Genomic DNA, 21938 nt, shown 5'->3' on the forward strand with positions numbered 1-21938 from the left:
GCCAATCCGAGACAAAGCCAGTGATGCCACTGGTGGCGGTGGGAGGTCCTTCGGCAATACCAATGGCTTCCTGGCCGTAGGGTCTTCCAAGGAGATTGACGAACTGGACCCGGGCTTGGAAACCAGATTTCCAAGGGCCCCTGGCACACTGGACTATTGTCCCAGGACAGAAACAACCCAGAACAAAATGATGAGTGGGATTTTCCTTGCACTGGCCACAATACATATGTTTGTTCAAGGAAAAAAAGTTGGATCGAGAAGACGTGGACGTCTGCTGCTAAAGAAAAGCCCGTTTGTGCCAGCCACAGTGGGGAGATTGTTCGGGCAGTTCATCTTGAAAGTCCAATTATCCCGACAGCATGGCCAAGGTCAGTGTCATTTTGGGGTGTGCCAACACGCCAGCCTCTTAAGCAGCAGATGTGGATTGCACAGGGCATCTGCCTGTGGGAGACCTGGCATCCACGAGACTTGCTAGCCCACCTGGGCTGACACCCTCTTTCTCCTTATTCCCTTCCATGTCCTTGGACAGGCCTGCCTAATGGATACCTCCCCAGATATCCAGGAACCCTAAAGTGTAGAATCCAGATCCACTGTTCTAAGGGGTGATTCAGAGAGACCACCTTTTAATGATGAACCAGGCCCCACAGTTAAGGAGCAGATCAAAAGATCCCCCTTTTTGATTCTAACAGAACTCCCAGAAACCACAAAGGTCTAGAGAAGGGCAGGTCTTACATGGCTGAGCTGGGAAGACACCTATTTGCCCCAACACTTTGACTTGAACATGTATCTTTTAAACACAGGAGGCCAAGTTCCCTTCCGCCCTATATTTCAGAAGGATTTAAGAGCAGCAATTTACCTACAAGTTCCTCAAGCAGCCTAGAAATTAGCACACGCCAAGTTCTTCAAACAGAGAATAATGTGTCCTAATATGGATTTAAAAAACAAATATCTAAAGTTTTTCCAAACCAAACAGCCTGACTAGAGATCCCAAATTTGGACTTTGAAGGATATAACTCCATCAGCCACAGTTAAGGTCCAATCTACTACAGAGAGTCTGTAATCTCTGATGGGGTTGGTTATAAAAATTTCTCAAAAGAAAGTTGATATTTAAATCAATGTCATAAAATAAACTTCAATATATGTTGATATGTAGAGCAAGTTAGGCCCTCCATATAGTATGAGCTCAAATAAGAAAAAAAAAAGGATATACATATATCGCATTTATGTACATTCACACAAAATATGTGACAATACTAGCTAATGCTTATATGGCATTTATGGCCAGGCAGTATTTTTTGTGTGGTGGGCAGGCAGTATGTTAAGTGTTCTGCAAATGTTAACTCATTGATCCTCACAACAACCCTAGGATGTAGGTAAACTACTTTATGGATGAAGAAACTGTGGCACAGAGAGGTTAAGCAACTTGCCCAAGGTCACATAGCTAGAAGAGGCAGAGTTGGGAATAGAAGGCGATATGGACTACTCTAGACTCCATGTTCTTATCTGCTGAGCTAAACTAACACCACTGATCTGGAAGATCCTCAGAAGCCACTTGGAACAAAGCCTTCCCTCTTCTTCATTCTACCTTCCACACGGGCTGACAGAATCGGAACCCTTTTTCTCTGACATTATTTGCCCCTAGAATGATCTGTTTAGATAGAATGAGATTTAGTTTTGGAGGGCAGGACACGGAGGCCTCTTCCTCCTCATGCCTCCTACACTCCTAATTTTGGGTTCATGGCTTAACTTAATGCCAGGGCTCAGGGGAAATGCTGGTTTCTGGTGCAGCCCAGAGAGAGATTTGAGAGTTCTACAGTGCTCTCATCCAGATTATTCATAAGGCCCCTCAACATAGGGACTGGTGGGTCAAAGGTATGGGAGCTCAGACAGAGCAGGGAGGAAGGGCTGGGAATCTGGAAGAAGAAGAAGAAATGTGATCTCTTTGACCCATTCACCTGGCAAACCCATGGCAATTCCCACAGATGACTGAGAACCAGAACTAGGTTCATTAACCTCTGAATTCTTATATTTATTACTAGAGGCCTGCTGCACAAAATTGGTGCACTGGTAGGGTCCCTAGGCCTGGCTGGTAAGCAGGGCCAATCAGATTCCCCCACCTCCCTTCCCTCGCTCCCTCAGCACCCCACCATTGCTGCTGGTCGCCCACCATGTTCCGTGCCGCCCCCTGGTGGTCAGCGCATATCATAGTGAGCTATCGAACTCCTGGTTGAACTCCCAAGGGGACACTTGGCATATTAGCCTTTTATATATATAGATTATTAACCATATGGACTAGTTCCTGCCACATAACTGGGATATGGCTTCCTTATTCAGGTGGTAAGTAAATGCTGTCGTTTTTCGAAGGAAAACTGCTTTAAGCATAAGTTTTCCCTTAATTTTATACCTTCGGCTCTAACCACCGATGTTCTTGTTCGCAGGTGTTCATGGCTACCTTTCCCAAATTCCCATTTGACTTCATGGACTGCTTCTTACAAGGGGGTGTGGATTCCTGGGACGCTCCCTGTGTCCCCCTTACCATCTCCTTTCTCTTCAACCCATGAACCCCCAAACAAGCCACCACCTCCCCACAACGGTGGCTTCACGATCCAAAACCAGCTCTTGGAGGATCACCTCGCTCGCTCCACTTGCTGCTCAGAGAGAGAGCCTTACGAATGTCTTCTCTTGGGAGAGGGACGCCCTTGGGTAGAGGGGGAAATACCTTTCTGAGATGGAGCTGTTCCTTTCCAGGGAAAACGAACACATCAGAATATTCTCTCAGGATAGGATGAAGCTGGGAAGCAGAGGGAAAGCGAGGCAGGGCGGGGTCGGGGCCACACTGGCCACGCCAAAGCCCATCTGATACCCACTTCAGGTCCAGTTATACCCTCCAGGTGGCCCCAGGCTACCTCCCCTAACAAGGGCAATTTGGGGAGGGATGCTATAGAGTTTAGTCTTCCTGTGTTCTCATCTCCCCACACCAGTTTTCTCAAAACATTTCCCCTACCTCTCCGCACTCCCTCCTCACCCTGGAATGAATGAGGAGAAAAGAAACAGATTCCATCTTGAAAAAAAAAAAAAAAGAAATTTTGTTTGTTAATCCTCACCACAGGATGTTTGTTCCATTGGTTTTTAGAGAGACCGGAAGGGAGTGGGGAGAGAAAGGAAAACATTAACGTGTGAGAGACACATGCATTGGTCGCCTCCTGCATGCACCCAACTGGGCCCAGGATCAAACCTGCAACCCAGGGACATGCCCTTGATCGGGAATCTAACCCAAAACCCTTTGGTGTGCAGGCTGGCACTCTAACCACTGAGCACACCAGCCAGAGCTCCATCTTGAACATTTTGATGGATAGTTGCACATCAGTCACAAATTATCTAATTTCACTATAAGCATTCTCACACAGGCTAAGGTTCTCTTTTTCTCCTGTTGCTAAACTCAGGGCTGAAAGAAGCATGACTTCTTAGAGGGGGTGGGGGTCAATCCTTATTTTGGTTAGAAGCACGGACTCCACAAGGAAGCAGGATTCCATGCTGAGAACACTCAGAGGACGGGACGGGCAGGTCGTGGGCGTCCCTGGTGGGGGAGCCCACAAGGTGGGACAGAGGGGTCACCTCCAATACTCCCCCAACCCACTCAGGCTGCGGTACACAAACTTTCTAAGTATAATGTTGCCAGATTCCGGTGCATAAAAAAAGTAGCTGAAAAAAAAACTCCAACCATAAATAATGCCAAGTAATAAAGGAGGTGAATGTTTCTGTTATTAGATTCTTTCATTGTATAAATCTGTTTAATAAGCTGGCTAGGAATCACTGATAGAAAACAGACTTAGTGTGGTGTTACAGACCAACCCGTTCCAAAGGCCAGGATGGGGACTCAGGCCAAGTTATATTTTTCTGTTCTTAACCAATGCAACTTAAAATGTAATTGTTGTTTCCTTGTTCAAAAATGGAAAATGTCTTAGGAGGCTGTGTTTAGCGGGAGGAGAAGGCATGCTCCATGTCACTGACCACTCTCCCCACCCCCCAATACTCATTTGAACTCACGGCGCTGTATTTATAGATAGTGCTGCCTTTTGTCTTACTCACTGAGAAGGGCTGGGGTCTGTGTATGACTCCTACTTTTTAGAGTCCTATTTCTCAACATTTATATGCGAGTGTTTAGAAAAATCCCTCCAAATATCCTCCTTTTGACCCAAGAGCCATGGCAACCACTTTGGCTAAAGAAATTCACTGAACACGAAAGGGAGTGGAGAGGGGGTGTGTGAAGGATGGGGGGTGGACGGAGTGGAGGTCTCTGGGGTCACATTCATCCCCTAACACTATGGTTTATAACGGCCTGTTGATGTTTTCCTGGGGTTGGTTCCTATCATCATGATGGGCTGTAAAATGAAATGCCATCAGCTAGCTGAGGGCTGGAGTGGAAATATTTACCAAATGGCATAAACAACAACACCGGGAGTCCCCACATCCTCAGCCACGCTCTCAGGGCTTGGCCACTGGTACCCACACTGTTGTTTATAGCACAGTGATGCATAAACTTCACTGCCTGGCCGGTCTAGTTCTGACCCTGGTTCCCAGGCCCCTTTTAAGGAGCCCACACACAGCTAAATACATAAAGCAGACGGTAATTGGATGAGCTAGGTTCTTTTGTTGTTGTTGCTAATCCTCACCCGAGGATATTTTGCCCATTAATTTTGTGAGAGAGAGAGAGAGAGAGAGAGAGAGAGAGAGAGAGAGAGAGGGAGAGAAAGAAAGAATATGCGAGAGACACATCGATTGGCTGCCTCTTGCATGTGCCCCGACCTGGGTGGGAGAAGAACCTGCAACCCAGGTACATGACATGTCCTTGACCAGGAATTGAACCTGTGACCCTTCGGTGTGCAGGCCAGCGCTCTAACCACTGAGCAACATTTCACCGGGTGAATGAACTATGTTCTTTATCTGATCAAGTTAATTCATGTTTGGAAACTTTAAGTCTCAACAGCATAAAGGTACGTCATTTGGAGTTGTGCAGAGAACTGTGTGACACCTGTAACCACACATTGGATGCGTTGCTATGCCCTGTACGTAGGTCACATACACGTGCCTAATAGAAGGTGTTCCAAAAATGAGTGAGAGTTGGAAGTGAATACTTTTAATTTGGTTATTTTCCAGCAAGTTGGCTATGAAGTCTTTTGTCAGGAACAGAATCCCTTCTAGAACACTGAAAAGGGGAAAAAGTAACTCAGCACAGGGCACGGGGACATGGAACTAGAGGCCTCTCTGTCGTTTCTGGGATTTATGTGGTCCCTTTGTTTCTGCGTACTCATTTTTTTTTTGGACAAAATCCCACTGAGGGAGATTGGGATTATCGCTATTTTATCCGGGTCAATCTCAGACACAGAAGGTGACGCGTAAAGGGGACCATTTATTAATGAGGCCATGATGACTACAGTTAACAATACTGTATTTGAAAGTTGCTAAGAGGGTAGATCTTAAAAGTAGATCATACAAGGGAAAAATTGTAACTGGGTGAGGCGATGGATGTTAACTACTCTCGTTGTGGCCATCGCTTCCCAATATATGCATATGTCAGATCGCTATGTTGTACGCCTTATGCTTACACAATATTATATGCCAGTTATATCATAATAGAACTGGGAAAAAAAATTAAAAGGGGCCACTTACTATTGACCAGAGGCTACAGGAAGTTAATTCAACATTCATTATACTTACAGCTGTGGGAAATGCAACTAGAGAAAGAAAGGACGGGTTAGTGTTCTCTGAGATGCCTCTCAAAGAACTTGGGTAAAATGCACATAAATGATAGTAAAAGTAGAGAGGGGAAAGTGGGGGAAAATTACAGGTTGGATTTTTGTTCCCCCCAAAAGCAAATTTTCCTTCTGGGATCAGTCCCAGAGGAATTAGATGGCTGAGGTAGAGCACAGTCTACTCTTCGTGACGGTGGGATGGGAACCGACATTCAGGAAGTGCCAACCCAAGCCCCACCCGCGCTAGGGCCTGAGCTTCAGTCCGGCTCTTCTGAGTCAGTGGCTTATGGGGAAAGAAGTAAAACAACAACAACAACAACAACAACAACAACAACAACCCCACAAGGACTCAGCAGAACGACCCTCTGATAAGCACTGTCAGCGTTGAGAGAGTCACCGGAGCTGAGCCACTGGCCTGGAGGCTCAAGTGCCACCCTGGCTTAAGGACCCAGAGCTGCTCCTGGAAGAGCTGATGCCAGGAAATGACCAATGACTAGTTTCTTTCATTGTGTAACTGGTTAGAAATAACTGTCCTACTTAAGCCCAGGAAAAAGCTGACGTGCCACCAAGAGATGATTAAGACCTGGCCGTGTAGCTCAGTTCACTCAGTCTTTAGAGGGACAGGGTCTGTAATAATGGCCACCCTCTTAAGAAGAGCCACCTTTACCTGTTGCTTTTATCCTAACAAGAATAAAAACTTAGGAAATGGAGAGAACTTGAGGATAGTAGGCAACGGAGAGACATGTGGGAAGCTCAATACCCTATGGAAGTGTCTACCTGTATGAGGTACCTTGAGTGTGCACAGAGTTTTATGAAAGCCCAGAGGAGATGTAACCTACCAACCTACCTACGTACGTACTTACTTCCCCCGATTCCCTTCCTCCTCCCATCCCTTTCTCCCGCCCTCCCTCCATCTATCCGCCTGACCTTCCTTCAGATGAGGCTTTCTAGAGGAAGCAACATACACGCTGAGTCTGTAGTAAGACTAAGAAGACAAAAGGCAAAAGTGAGAGGGCCACTCCAGGCATAGAATACTATGACTCATGGGAAACTATGAGAATCCTGGTGATGTTGAAGCATAAAAACCGAGGAAGGAAGTGGTCAGAACTGTGGCTACAGAGGGAGGCTTTGTAGGCCACGCTCAGGAGCCTGGGCTTTCTGCCCTGGGCGAACAGGGAGCCTCTGGCAGGCGTCGGGCGGGCAGGGCAGGGCCCCAGCTGCAGCAGCACCGGGCAGATAAGGGAAGACAGGAGGACCAGGTAATGAGGCACTGAACCAGGTGGTGGCAACAGGAACGAAAAGGAGAAAGGACAGGTTTGAGAACTTTCAGATGGAAAAAAAAAATGAGCAGGAATCGTTGCTCTGTGTGGAGGAGGCCGCGGTGAAGATGACCCCTGTATTTCTAGTTTTGTTGGAATGGTGGTTGCTGGCGCAATAGGCTCCGATCAGAAAAGGACAACAATAGCGCTGTGGGGCATGGAGCACGGTTAGGAGGGGTCAGGCTGGGAAAATTACGCCCACCTTCCACCCAGCCATCCAGCGAGTTTTACTGAGCACCTACCTAGTGCCAGGCACAGAACCCGGTGCCGAGATCACCGAGATGACTTCCCAGCTCTGCCGTTCAGGAGGGAGTCGGAAAGGTCAGCAGAAAACCACAGCCCGGTGTGACAAAAGAGGATGAAAACACCGATTTTGCCCCAATCCATGCAGAGCCAGAGACAGGCGATGGAAGAGAGGAGGAGCACCTGGGCCCCCCTCCTGCGGGCCGGTCACTCCCCACTGTCCTCGCTCCCTTAGAAAGAAGCCAAGGACAGTAATGAGCAGTGACAGCAGGAAGAGAAAGCACCAACGTCCAATTAACAACAGGTGGTAAGGCTGTCAGTTCAAATCTCCGTCTCGGAAGCCAAGCCGAGATGGGGCTGAATCCAGATCAGCATCCAAACTCCATCGAACCTACGGCACTAATTGCTCGGCGAAGCCCCTGCGTCCCCTCTCACCCACTGGGTGCGTCTCTGGCAGCCCCCAGGCTCCAGGCTGCTGCTGTGTCCCCACACAGGCCCTTGCCTACAGTCTCCCCCCGCCCTCACGGAGGAGGGACTGCATTGTCCTAGGCCGTTCAGAAGATACCCATGGCCCGGGCCTCTGCAGCAGGGCGCAGCTCTGGCTCCATCTACATCCTCTTCATTTTGTCTCAATAGATGACATTCAAATCTTACTTGAAAAATCAATACTAGCCCCAGCTTTGCTGTATCAGCAGAGCTGTTCACACAGGACGATGGCTGCGGTGCCGGCCGGTCCAGCTCAGAGGTCCCGTTGCCAGGCCAGCCCTTGCCTTTAACGGCCAACATGAGGGCCCGGCTGGGGAGCTGGGGTGCTCACATACATCGGGCTTCCTCAGCCAGCCTTTGCCTTGAATATTCGAGGACCACAGAGGGTTACGCGGCACTGGAAGGGGTCTTGCAGATAGGGTTCTCTCTGAAGTCCTTTAAAAACACACACATATCTTTACTGATTTCAGAGTGGAAGGGAGAGGGAGAAAGAATCATCAATGATGAGAGAGAATCATTGATCGGCTGCCTCCTGCATGCCCCACACTGGGGATCGAGCCCACAACGTGGGCATGTGTCTGCCCTGCTCACAGGTCGACGCTCAACCACTGAGCCACCGCAGCCAGGCCCACCATTCTTTCTTTCTTTTTTTTTTTTTTTTTTAAAAAAAATTATGTTATTGATTTTTTTTTACAGAGAGGAAGGGAGAGGGATAGAGAGTTAGAAACATCGATCAGCTGCCTCCTGCACACTCCCTACTGGGGATGTGCCTGCAACCAAGGTACATGCCCTTGACCGGAATCGAACCTGGGACCCTTGAGTCTGCAGGCTGATGCTCTATCCACTGAGCCAAACGGTTAGGGCCCACCATGCTTTCTTGAAGGTGAAGGGACCTTGAAGCCTGCAACCTGGGTATGTGCCCTAACCAGTGGCATCCTGATTCAGAGGTCTACACTCAGCCCCTGAGCCATGCTGGCTGGGCTCTCCCAAAGCCCTTAATGCAGAGATGAGCAACTTAGGAAGTGATCTAGATCCTGAGTCTATAGTCAGAATGATTCCATTTCACTGCCTTTCTATACAGAGTTTGAGCTACTACAGGATTCTCTTAGATAAAAAGACACCCAGGGCCCATAACTGATCCTACAAATAAAGAGTCGTATAAAGTATCTTTTCTGCCAAAGCTGGAAAAACACACACCATGAATTCTGGAACCCTGCCACTTACCAACGTAACCTAAAGTCTCTATATCTTAGCTTCCTTAGCATTACAAAGGGAATAACAATGATATGGACTTTCTGAGTCCGCTGTGAGGATTAAATACAATAGCTTCAGGCTCTAAGGTAAAGAGACGGTTTAAAATTCATCTAAGCAAACTCTGCATCGTTATTTCCAGTTCTCAATTCACAATAAAGAGAATATTCCATTCCTCAAGAGTCTAACAGTGACCCCACTGAAAAAGAAGAAAAATTTGCATTTCATTATTGGAATGGTGTGGTTAGCATGTTGAAGATGCTATTCAATGGCACCAATTTTCACATTAAGTGGACATGAGTTATTGCTGAATACTCGAGGCTGTCTCTGGAGACTATGACATCATAGCCACAGAAATGGCCAAGTCAGATCCCATGGTATGTCTTGATGTCACATTAAGAGAAGATGAGAGGAGAAACAGCGAGTTACCCAGCAGAGAGGACGGGAGAAGCCTGGGAGTGGGCAGGGGGGAGTTCTGGCTCTTTCCCCTGGTGAGGCAAGAGTGGGGTGGGCAGCGGGCAGGAGCTGATCGAATGTGCAGAGAACCTCAGATTCTTCTGAGGATCAGCTGACAGAAATGACATTTCCCCAGCAAGATGTTGGGCGGTATTGCCATGGCCAGGATGGTAATAAAGAGCCCAAAGTGGCTCCGATGCACCTAATTCTAGGGATGATCTGGCTTCTTTTTCTTTTTTTAAATATATTTTATTGATTTTTTACAGAGAGGAAGGGAGAGGGATAGAGAGTTAGAAACATCGATGAGAGAGAAACATCGATCAGCTGCCTCCTGCACACCCCCTACTGGGATGTACCCACAACCAAGGTACATGCCCTTGACCAGAATCGAACCTGGGACCCTTGAGTCCGCAGGCTGACGCTCTATCCGCTGAGCCAAACCGGTTAGGGCTTCTTTTTCATTTACCACTTAAAAATTCCTTATATGAAAATATGAAATTGCAACATACCAATGTGTGAGAGGGGTGGAAAGGGACCAGATTTTCCACACTGTCAAAAAGTCATTTCTTTCTGCTGAGAGGTTCTTTTAATTCTAATCCCGTTCAGAGGTTACTAACCAGGGATCCACATGTCCCCAAGGGAGCCAGGGATAGAATTCAGGTCGTCCGTGGAGTTGGATGGAAAAAAATCCTACTGATATTTTCACTAACCTCTAACTGAAGTTTAGCACTTATATCAATTATGAATGTAGGCAACGGTCAGCAGTACCTGTGATTGTCACCTATGGAAATCAGCATTTTTATGACATATTACTATTGCTGCAATTTACACCAGGGATTTAGAAACTTTCCGTAAAGGGCCAGATGGCAAATATTTTGGCCTTTGAGGGCTAAACAATCTCAGTCCAACTATTTCACTCTGCTGCAAAAACATGAAAGTAGTAAGTAGTATGGCCTAGAGCAGCGGTTCTGAACCTATGGGTCGCGACCCCTTTGGTGGTTGAACAACCCTTTCACAGGGGTCGCCTAAGACCATCCTGCATATCAGATATTTACATTACAATTCATAACAGTAGCAACATTACAGTTATGAAGTAGCAACAAAAATAATTTTATGGTTGGGTCACAACATGAGGAACTGTATTTAAAGGGCCAGAAGGTTGAGAACCACTGGAGAGTGAGTATGGCCATGTTCCAATAAAACTTTATTTACAAAACAGTCCGTGGATTGCAGTTTGCTGACCCCTGGTGTATACACATTCTGACAGAAATTATAGTAATGATCAGGTCTGGTTATTTAATATGTGGAAAAAAATAAGTATGCATTATTATATATTTGTGGGCATAGGAAATATTTTAATAATTATGTTCTATACATTGAAAAATACTCTGAGAAGGGGTCCATAGGCTTTACGAGTTACCAATAAATAGTTCATGGCAGGAAGATGACCCATCACAGATATATGTGTGTGTGTGTATATATATATATATATATGCTTGTTTACAAATGACTTATGGGCAGAGACTAGGAGTGATGGGGAAGAGAAACCTGGAGAGACAAAAATCGGAGTGGTAGAACATACTGTCAACTGAAGCCACTCAGATGCGAAATAAAAGACTCCCTGGGCTTTCTATGGCAGTTGATGGAAAAAAGGCATTCATCCTGCCCCCCCCCGCCCCCGCCCACCCCTCCCCCCATTTACAGTGACTGTACTGCGTAAAGAGAGGTCCACTTTTGTAAATGTCTCCTCTCTGTTTATGACAGCACTCACTATTTCCATCTTGTCTTCCCACAGATCACTTTTGTAGCCCTCACCCGAGGACATACTTAGAGAGAGGAAGGGGATGTGAGTGTGAGAGAGAAACACCCATCTGTTGCCTCCCGTACGAGCCCCAACCAGGGATGGAACCCGCGATGGGGAATCGAACCCTCAACCTTTTGGTGTGCGGGATGATGCTCTATCCAAATGAGCTACCTAGCCAGGGCCCCACACTATTACTTTTTGCTGCTACACACTTTCCCGAAGTGTTTACAGTGAAGATCTGTTACTTAGCACCATGGATTTATAGGCCCCAAATTGAAACTTGCCTTGCGGATGATTTCCTCCCCCAAATGCTCCCTGAACAATGCCTGCTGGGGTATTAGGGAGCAAGTTTTCTCTTTGCAATTTCTCTTTAGAAACCTGAAGCTGAAGGGATGGGGTGGGGGGGGGGTGGGGTTGAAGGGGAAGAAGGGACATGAGGAACAGGCATCTCTGTGCCTGGTCAAGGTCAAAGCTCGAAGAAAATATCCTTAGGGTCTCAGGACAGTGAAACCAACAGAGAAGATACATCTTTCTCGTGGAAGACAGGCTGCTTTGTCCGCTAAGTGTAAGCCCTACCTAGTTCTAATAATGCGACAGCAAAATATAATGTGAGGAGAAAGCACCTTCTGCTTAGTACTGTACTAAACAGCTCTGGGTTACATTTACAATTTTAATAAACTGATTTGTCAAAACTGTCAGAATCAAGGGAGATCATCTGGATACCAGATGAACAAAAATATCTGTAATTATAAGTTGTCCATTTTTCTCTTTCATCTTCTATATATGTATCTGTGAGCAGCTACATATTTTCATGCACGTACATACACATAAATTTTAAGTCATTTTTTTAAAAACCTGTCATAATAAAATTCAGGAGTGGAAAATACAGTTCTCGTGGGAGAGCAATGGGACTTGAAGGCTAAGCTGCACTCCCTGCCTCAGACCAACATCTTTAGGCTGAACTCTTCTGTCAGAGCCAAAACATTTCAGTTTCATTACCACCTGGACGGTTCCCAATCCTCGCTGATCACTCACTTGCTGTGTGACCACAGGCAAGTCACTAAGCCTCTCTGGATCTCTGATATCTCTGTGCGAAATAAATATCTTGCTATGTGTTAACTGCCCCATATATGTGGTACAAGTATTAAAGAGAACCCCAAGCCCTCTGAAGAATGCTATGAAATTGCCATGAATTTGTCATGAACGAATTCATTCAAATACGTCTCCCAGGTTGAATCAGAATCCCATCTTTTGCAAGGTAAGTGTTACATTATGATGCGTGACTACTTTTAACTAGAAGGTAGCCTGCATTTCAGGACACTGAGCTCTGTTTCCATGCAAGGGGAGAGAGGGCTGACGGGAGAGAGAGATGGGAGAGGGGGAGTATAGCTGGAGACACAGAAATTGATGGAGTGTGAGTGCCACCTCAGAGGTTGTGGGACATTTCCTTTGGGGGGCCCTGGATCTGACCCCCTTTTGGGAGTAGCCTGGAAAGGCAGGGGGGCAGTCATCATTATTCTCAGGGTAGAGAATTGGAGCTAGAAGCTGAACACACCTGGAGGATGAAGATGCTAAAATGAGCCAGTGCTGGCATGGGCAGGACACTTGGGAGAGTTCCCACATACTAGACGTCAACGTCCTTTACATTTTGTTTTATTTTTATTGGCAGATCAATAAGGGATGCAGGCTCTGGATGAGGCTTGCTAGGAAGCTGACTTTTTGGGGGTGGTGGTGTGGATAGTTGATTTTTAAGCCTGACATTCTGAATGTACCCTGATGGGTTAAGGGCTGCCGTGAGTGTCTCTGTGGCAATCTTCCAGCCCTGCCACACGCCAGGCACCAACTGTGCTGGGAAGTACAATTTACTGAAGTATTTTGCTGATGTCCAGGCCCGTGTCTTTGGGGATGGAGAAGAATCTGCCATTCTAAGCAAGACTTATGGCCTTTTCAAATCAGAAATGGACACAGATACAGAATAACAGTGCTTGCAGGGACCCTAAAAACCTGTTAGGATACATTCCTTCACTTTTCAGGAGAAAGCAAAGGTCCATAGAGGGTAAGTGACTTGCTGGAGGCTCCACCGTGAGCTCCTAATGAAGCTGGAGGGTGTAGCCGTGTCAGTCTCCAGACTGTTAACCTGCATGCAGACCATGGCACAGTGCTAATCAGTGGTCCTTCTTTGATATTATTCTCTCTCGACTATTTAGAGGCAGTCTTTTAAAGAGATGAAACACTCCACTATACCGAAAAGTGGGAATATGTTACCAACAATGGATAGAGTAAAACGTTCTTGAAAGCCTAGCCACTGAGCAGAAGTTACTTTCAGAAGGAACACAAACATCTGTGATTTTTCTAGACTCCCGATTTCATCTTCTCTGTCAGACTCGGCTCGCCCTGTTTTATCTCTGCCCATCAGCCACTGGGGACCTGCACCACACGGACCTTTCTAGCGAGAACACCTGGGCTTGGGTCCCTCTGTGGCCTTGCTCCTTCGCCTACCCCTACAGGGGCCTAGGTCTTTGCCGACTGCCACTTTAATCATTTGTTAATTTGCTTAAACATCTGGTCAAATTTTGGAAATAATCTCAACAGGAGGGTTTATGCTAATGTTGCTTGGATGTTGAGAGTTTCCACATGCCTCCTCTCTCCCCCTCCGGTGTGCACGTGTGCATACACATACATACAACACACACACACACACACACATACATACATACACACATTCACACACACATGGACAAATGACCAAGGATCGAGAGATGGGCCAAGCTAAGAAAGAGAAAGTCAAGGGGTATGATGTTGGTCCCTCTCTAGGTTGTTCTTTGGGCTTCTAAACTGGACATGCTACAAAGTAAGCATACATTCTCCCCTCCTTCTTTCTCTAGGAATGGTACCACTTTCTACTCAGTTGCCCAACCAGACCTTGAATAATATTCCCAGATGCCACCTTCTCTACTACATTCTGGACTCGCTATGCCCTTGACTCTCCCAGAGCCCCCGACCTTTCACATTCTCACCTCCTCTCATTCTTAACTACCACTGCCTTACTGCAGACATTCATCACTCATCATCAAGATGAATACAGTCAGTACGTGATGGTTTTCCTGGACCCAGTCTCACTCCCATTTCAATCCATTTTCCACACTGTAACTGAAGAGGTTTTTCTGAGACACATATCTGACCATATCACCTTCTTAAAACTCCACAGAGCACCCCAAAGACTGCAGGCTCTCTACCATGACACACAATGCCTCAAGATCAGCCTGCTGTCTCTCCCACTTCAGCTCCTATTTATGCGCCACATCCTGGCCTTTCTGAACAAAATGAAGCTCTGTTTGCGCTCTGACCTCTCTTGTCCATGGACTTTGTCCATGCTGTTCCCTCTTCCCTGCTGCCTGGCTGCTTCCCACTTGTCCTTCAAGACTTGGTTCAAGCAATCATTTCTCCAGGAAGGCTCCCATGGCACATGGTTGGTGCCTAAAGACATTTGTTGAATAAATGAATAAACCAAACAAAATGGTGGAAACAGCCCTAACTGGTTTGGCTCAGTGGACAGAGCATCGGCCTGCGGACTGAAGGGTCCCAGGTTCAATTCCAGTCAAGCGCATGTACCTTGGTTGCGGGCACATCCTCAGTAGGGGGTGTGCAGGAGGTAGCTGATCGATGTTTCTCTCTCATCGATGTTGCTAACTCTCTATCCCTCTCCCTTCCTCTCTGTAAAAATCAATAAAATATATTTTTAAAAATGGTGGGAACATGTTCCAGTGAACACATCTCTTTCTTACAGAAGCACAGCAAGGGGAAGGAAGGCATGTAGGCTGGGGAATGAAAACCTTGGCTAAAGGTGATGTCAGTGTTATGGTTTGGGCAGAAGCCCCCTGTTTTGGGTGCCTTTGTGAAAATCACCTTTTCAAAAGTGAGACTGAATCCAAGAGAAAAGTCTCTCCACAGAAGGCCTGAAGCTTGAACAATAACATAATTGCCTGCTTGGAACCATCAAGTCATAGTGATCATGCTGCTTAGCTTCACTGATCCTACCAGCAACTGTCCTAGCAAATTGTCTTAAAGTCTAACTCAAAGTAACCACAAAGAACTTGGAGAACTCAAATGACCTCTGGGTCAAGTCTGTTTAATCTGATTGGACGAATGAGGGAGTGGTGGAGGGAGATATATTCTGCCTCATATGGTGATAATACACATTTATATTAGGAGTCCCTGGGTTGCGAGGATGGGGGGGGGGGGGGAGGGGGAAGAGAACCACACCTCATTTTCAGGGAAGAAAGTGAAACTTTTCATGACTCTCTTAGGCCCGTGCAGGAGCTGTTGGAGCAACCGTTACATTTAAAATTTGGAAATTTCAAATGGCAACAGACATCTCGATAAGACTGGTCTTGAACTGAGGGGTATCAGAAATAGACAAGACCCTTCACCTAGAAGCCACGCCCTCCACGACCTCCGAGCCAGAGAGGCAGCTGCCATCAGCCTCCGGGTGCCTTGGGGAGGATGCTGGGCATTGTTGTTTCAGAGATAGAGGGTCTCTACTCCTTCCTCCCCCAGGAGCCAGACTGCTCTCTGGCCGAGCCTCCATCACTAACACCTCCTTGCCGCCATCACCTGCTCCTTATAAACCACTTCACTTGAGAATTTGGGTTTAGGAAGGAAGAAAGGGGTTTCTGGCGGGGCTGCCTCGTAATCCAGCACCATCACTCCAGATGTTTTGACTCACTGGAAAGGAGTTCCTTGTCTCGACTGTCCATCTCAGGCAGCTTATTAGGGAGCGTGCCCTCCAAAGGGTGAGAGATAAGTCTCAGGGGGGAGTGCATTCCCCTATCAAGACTTCATCACCCAGCAGGGGCTACTTAGAAGCCGGGCTTCTCAGCTTGTCTCCTCCACGAGGTGACACCAAGGCCTTGCTGTCAGCCGCAGTCTTGAGAAGTGATGTCATCCGCGGCTTTGGTCATGTGGGTGCAGGCAGTCTCCTTTTCTGAATTGCTGAGGTGCCTAGAAGCTGAACCGACGGCCATAGGTAAAGGCCCAGAGGAGCAGAGAGAATGGCCTTAGGGGCAAAGGCCTCCAGAGTCAGGAGTGAACCAGAAGTCTCCAGAGAAGCTGCTTTATGGTGTTTGGAGAAGACAGTGTATCTATCCCCGAGCCCATCTGCACCAAATGCAGGCTGATCCCCCAACAACCTACTTCCCAGCAAAAGGAGTTGCTACGTCCAGTGGATCGCTTGAGTCCTGCGGCACGTCATGGGATTTACATGGATGACAATATGTGGTTCCTCAGATCACCTCACCAACAATGTGGTCTTTGTTCTTTTGTATTAGACTGTTGGGGATCCCTGGTCACCTGGCAAGTACATGAGGGTTGTGACTTGATGTCTCAGAAATGCTCAATTTGGGCTGTGACAGAGCAAGAAAACTTGTTCTGTTTTCTTCTATACAGCATCTCTGGGCCTTACTTTTCTCATCTTAAAAATCAGTCAAGAAGCTTAAACTAATGGTTAACTTTTTTCTCCATCTCAACATATCTGAGAGATATACATCTTTCCCAATAAGAATGGGAATGCTTTTCAAATCGGAGTGGGGAAGGTCAGAAAGGAAAGAAGTGATCAGAATCTCCTGGGTTGGAAGAAGAAGGGATTTTCTCAAATTATAAGTGCGATTTCCAGCCTAAAGGAGTTCTAATATCCCTCCTGCATAGGAAACTAGGGCACCCCCCCAATCTCGCACCCCTGAATTTCCTCTTTTTTTGTTCTCCAGGGAGGTTGGGAACCTTCTCTTTCAAAGTGACAGCACTGACATCGTTTGCTAATCTAGGGAGGGCTCTGAGCTCGCTCACAGAAACTCTCCTGGTTGCCAGGTCTTAGCGGTAATTGGCGTTTTGTACTTTGAGAAATCTCTATCAGAAATAGTCTACATATATCAAATACTGCATTTGTAAAAAATAACTCCCCATAAATGATTTTTTTTTTTCTGGCGCAAATGATCACAGGTTATTGCTTTAAGTTTCTATGACTTAATTGGAGATTTTTAATCACCTGCTCCTTATAAACCACTTCACTGAGGGTTCAACTATGGAAATATTCTGTATGTACTGATGATGAAAAGCAGACATCCCCAGGCAAATTTTTTAAAATGAAATCCACATACTTTGTTACTTACATGACATCACGTAAGTGATGGTCTGCAAGGCTACAGTAACTCACTCCGCAGGCCCAAGCACTGGGCACACGGTGAGGGGGCCCTCTGTATTCTCCCAACTCAGCTCCTCAGGATGCAGGAGCCACCCCCACCCCCTTTCAATCAAACTAGGGAGCTGTCCTTTTCTCTGTAATTCTCTGTAAACCTACCTGGGGAAAAAAAGAGAGAGAAAGAGAGAAATATAAGAACTGCTGCGAGAAGGTTCAGTGGCAAAGAAGGGAAGTGGGGGGTAGGTGGAGTTGGAACTCAACTAAAGAAAACAGGGGGTGATCCTAGAATCCTACCCCCCGAGGGGCGAGTGGGTGCCAAGTTCTGCGTTTCTCCTAAATGATCCCAGCAGCTGCAGCACGTTATATGTGGCAACTCTTTTAGGATCTGAAAGGGTTTTCAAAGTCGTGCTGGCAGCTGCCTCCTGTCGCCCCGCTGTATAATGATTGAACCGCTTGTTCCTTTTATAGAGTTGTTCTCTCCTAATAAAACACTAAATGCTGGTCCCAGCAACTGTTCCCGGATCACTGGATGCAATCCTCCCTCCCTCTTCCTCCTCACCCGACATGCCTTTTCTTTTCTGGTCACAATGGACCCCTGTGTAAGTTGCTACAGGAACAGTGACTTACTGCGGCCCAAGCAGGCACCCTGGCTGGAGACTGCAACACACACACACACAACCATCAACCCCACTCCAACCAAACCTGAACTCCACGTCCATTTCCAGCTATTTTAAGAGCTGCTACTTTAAATCTGGGCAAGCGTCCTGAACACATGAAAGCATGCACGGAGCACAGACGGCCATAAATGCAGAACCGCAGCTCATTGTGTCAGGAGCCTGCCGCGGTGACACCTTCAAGCTGGTTGTCAGAATCAAAGCTGTGGCTTGTCAGCGTTTGGACCGGACGTTCGGCAAAACAAGCCGTTTGTGTTTTGTGCGTGTGGTTCCTCCCACCCCCCTGGCAGATCTGAACCCTATTTTAAAGGTGTGAACTCCTTCCAAACTTCAGAATGCCGAGGGAAACACCACCATCCTGACCTAGGGACCGGCTGCAAAGGGCTCCCTGCTCCTCTCAGAGGTGGCCGTCCTTCTCCAGGCCATGGTCTGGGATCCGCGGGAAGAAAGCGGTTCCCCTCCCCGGGGCGAGTGTGGCGGCACTGAGACGTGGCCGCTGTTTTTCAAGGTGTCGTGCCTACGTTATATTTAATCAGCATTTTTATATTTCCACTGAAGATTGTAAGCGTCCCGAGAGTGGGAGCCCAGGTTACTCAGCTTTCTGTCACCGGCAGCTAGTAACACGCCTGGAATGTAGTAGCCGTTCAGGAAATGTTTGCTGAACAAACAAATGAAACCCTGAACACAAAATGGACTTGGCTTGGGGGAGGCTGGCTAACACGGGCAAACTGAAAAAAGAAAAAAAAAGTGCCCCCTTGAGCACATGTGTTCCCAAGAGTTTGAAAGCTTTTGCTGGGCTTTTAATGAGAGAATCCTACCTTCTTAAAATAATTCTGGCTAAGTCATGGCCATTTGACAATAAATACTACTACTAATAAAAAAACACACAGAAAAAAGCTTCAAGCTTTAATGGATAGTAAACAAATCAGAGGCACCCAAATTCTCTGGGCAGCTTTTCTTCATCTTAAGATCTCTCTGCAAGTATAAATAAAAATGCCATCGTTGGCGATTTAATATTTGAGCTCACATTGTGTGTGTGTGTGTGTGTGTGTGTGTGTTGTTTCACGGAGTGCTAAGCATTTTATTTAAACTGATGTGTTTATTTTTGTTATGAAAAATATTTAAAGAGCAGAGAAAATAAAGAATCTCGTCTACCCATCACCAGCTGTAACGATGATCAATTCAGAGACCCTTTTATTTCATCTGCATAAATTAGGTTTACACTTGAGTTTCGTGACAAACAGACTTTTGCCTAGAGCTCCTCAATTAGTTGATAATTACTGGCAACTTTTTAGTTTTGAGAAACCTCCCACTCGGAAGGTAGAAGTTTTGAGCCAATGTATGACATTGGCCATGGGTGCAGCTGCTTAAAATATGTCTTCATTAAAGTCAGATGAAGGAGATAAGCTCGGTCTCGGCCTCCAGTGGACACCGAGCTCGCATTTTTTCTTTTAAGTATAAAAGTGGACCTCCAGTCCCTCCCATGCTCCCTACACACACACACACACACGCACATATACACACATACACACACATGCACATATACACACACACAACACCCTCATCTCTGCTCAATTCCGTGAAGAGTGTGTTCCCAGACCTTTTGGTCATTAGCACTCACACCTCCTGTTCCCAGGTCCTGCTCTCACTCTTTGAAGACGCCTGAGGGCAAAGGAACCGGGGCAAAATCAACGTTCTAACAAATTGATTGGAAAGAACAGACCTTTATACATCTTTGCATTTTTATGGCTTAAGATGGTGCAAAAATGTTACTTACTCCCTAAACAGTTATTAGTCTCTGTAATGTAACACAGCAGATACTTTCTAAATCCTTTTAGCCTTCTCCCCCTTACTGGAAAGATCATCATTTTTTTTTTTTATTTTATTTCAAAGTGGATTTAATAAAGAAAAGGAGTGCTGTTAAAGTAATACGTGAGGCTTTGACATTAAGCAGTGCAACCCTGCGGAGTCGGCAAGAGCAAGGTCTCTAATCTCCAGTGATTTATAGAGGCTCTTCCTTCATCTCTGTACTTGGGGAGGGCCGAAAAGTTTAGAGACAGCCTGGCGTCCCTCTTACTCCACACCACTAACTCCTGCTGGCCAGTCTGCCTGCGGAAACTTTTAACCCTCTGCCTGCCAGCCGCCAGCACACCCATTAAAGCCGGTTTATTTGCTTTCGGAGGACAGAGCGGTTTCACATGGCAGTAATGCACATGGAGGTAAACATCATGTCTGATACCGGGGAATTGTAAGCAAAGCGCCAAATGAAGCTAAAAGCCAAACTGGGCTCCTGTGAATATGTTTGCAAATGGTCATGAGAGAAGCCCCTTTTCCAGAGCGAATGAGAATTTAGGAGGTGAGTGCCCCCACCTCGAACGTGGAGGGAGCTGGCTGAGTCATGGGGGCTGTATTCTCTCCTTTGTAGGGCTTAGTGCTCAGAAACATAGGTCAGAGTCCCAGAACGTGATTAGAAGGAGCAGACAACATTAAGACTCTGAAACAAGTTGTTCCAACGAGTGGACTAAGGGGTGGGAAGGAAGGGGCCCTTTTTCTGGGTCCTTCCCAAGAGGCCATGTGCACAGAGGGGGCAGTCAGGCCTGCGTGGCAACCGGTCCTTGGGGACCGCGAGGGACTGAAGGGTTGATGCTATGAAGCGGACACGGGTCCTTTTAAACCATTTATTGGTCAACAAATAAATACCGTGAGTGTATTTCCTCACCCTCTACCTCTATTCTCTAAAACAAAAATCTTTTGGTTCAAGGCTCCCAGGAGCACCGAGGTACCTGTAAGACCCCAGCCACCATCAAAAGACCTGGGCCTGAGTGGGACATGGTTCTCAGTACGGCCTCTCCCAGGCGGGCACACCGCTTCTCGAGAGGCCTGGCAGATGGGCAGTGGCTCCCTGCTCGGCCTGTCTGCACTCAAGACTGTCAGGGAACGTCTTTTTTTCTTTTTAATATATTTTTAAAATTAATTGCAGAGAGGAAGGAAGAGGGAGAGAGAGATAGAAACATCAATGATAAGAAAGAATCACTGATTGGCTGTCTCCTGCATGCCCCCTACTGGGGATTGAGCCCGCAACCTGGGCATATGCCCTTGACCGGAATTGAACCCGGGACTCTTCAGTCTGCAGGCCAACACTCTATCTACTGAGCCAAACCAGCTAGGGTTCAGGGAACTTGTTGGCCCTGTGGGAGGCCATATTGTGTGGGTGCCTCAGAATTGGCTCCTCTTCTCTGTAGGCCAGACAAGGACTCCTCCTCACCTACCAGGTGAAGGAGAGCTCAGAATCCAGGTCTTGGCCTGAACCCATTGTTTAAAAGATCAGAACCCGCATTTGCCAACCAGGCCTGACAGGATCTGAAGTGGAAAGTACATGCTGGTCTAAAGCGAGGACAGTCTGTCGCGGAGATGGCCCTGGGACAAAGCCACTGCCCTCCACAGCCTCGGGCCCTGCCTCCTGGGCCACTCCTAACACAGAGGGACACAGAGCCCTGCTGGACGAGGCTTCTGGAATCGAGCACACAGGTCAGGCAGACTGACAACGATCAACATCACTCCCTTCGGGGCTGCAGATGGCAAGTCAAGGCCACTAAATTCACAACTGACAGCAGCCACAGCCAACAGCAAAAGACCTTACTCTTTCCCTAGCCACGGCCTCCCTGGATTGGATGGTGGGCCTTGGGAGGAACTGAGGCAGAGGCAGGAAGCAACTTGCTAAGAGCTCGCGGGCAGCTGGTGAGACGGTCAGCCCCGGAG

At 47.1% G+C, this 21938-nt stretch overlaps 1 protein-coding gene and 1 long non-coding RNA gene across 13 annotated transcripts in view; both read right to left on the reverse strand.

Annotated features, from left to right (window-relative positions):
• BCAS3 (BCAS3 microtubule associated cell migration factor) overlaps positions 1–21938 on the reverse strand; it is a 473254-nt gene that overhangs the window by 61056 nt on the left and 390260 nt on the right. The window lies entirely within an intron of this gene.
• The window catches only part of LOC118671658, a 55791-nt gene that overhangs the window by 3556 nt on the left and 30297 nt on the right, over positions 1–21938 (reverse strand). The window lies entirely within an intron of this gene.

This window comes from Myotis myotis, unplaced genomic scaffold (genome assembly GCF_014108235.1).
Source record: "Myotis myotis isolate mMyoMyo1 unplaced genomic scaffold, mMyoMyo1.p scaffold_m19_p_17, whole genome shotgun sequence".
Taxonomy (NCBI): domain Eukaryota; kingdom Metazoa; phylum Chordata; class Mammalia; order Chiroptera; family Vespertilionidae; genus Myotis; species Myotis myotis.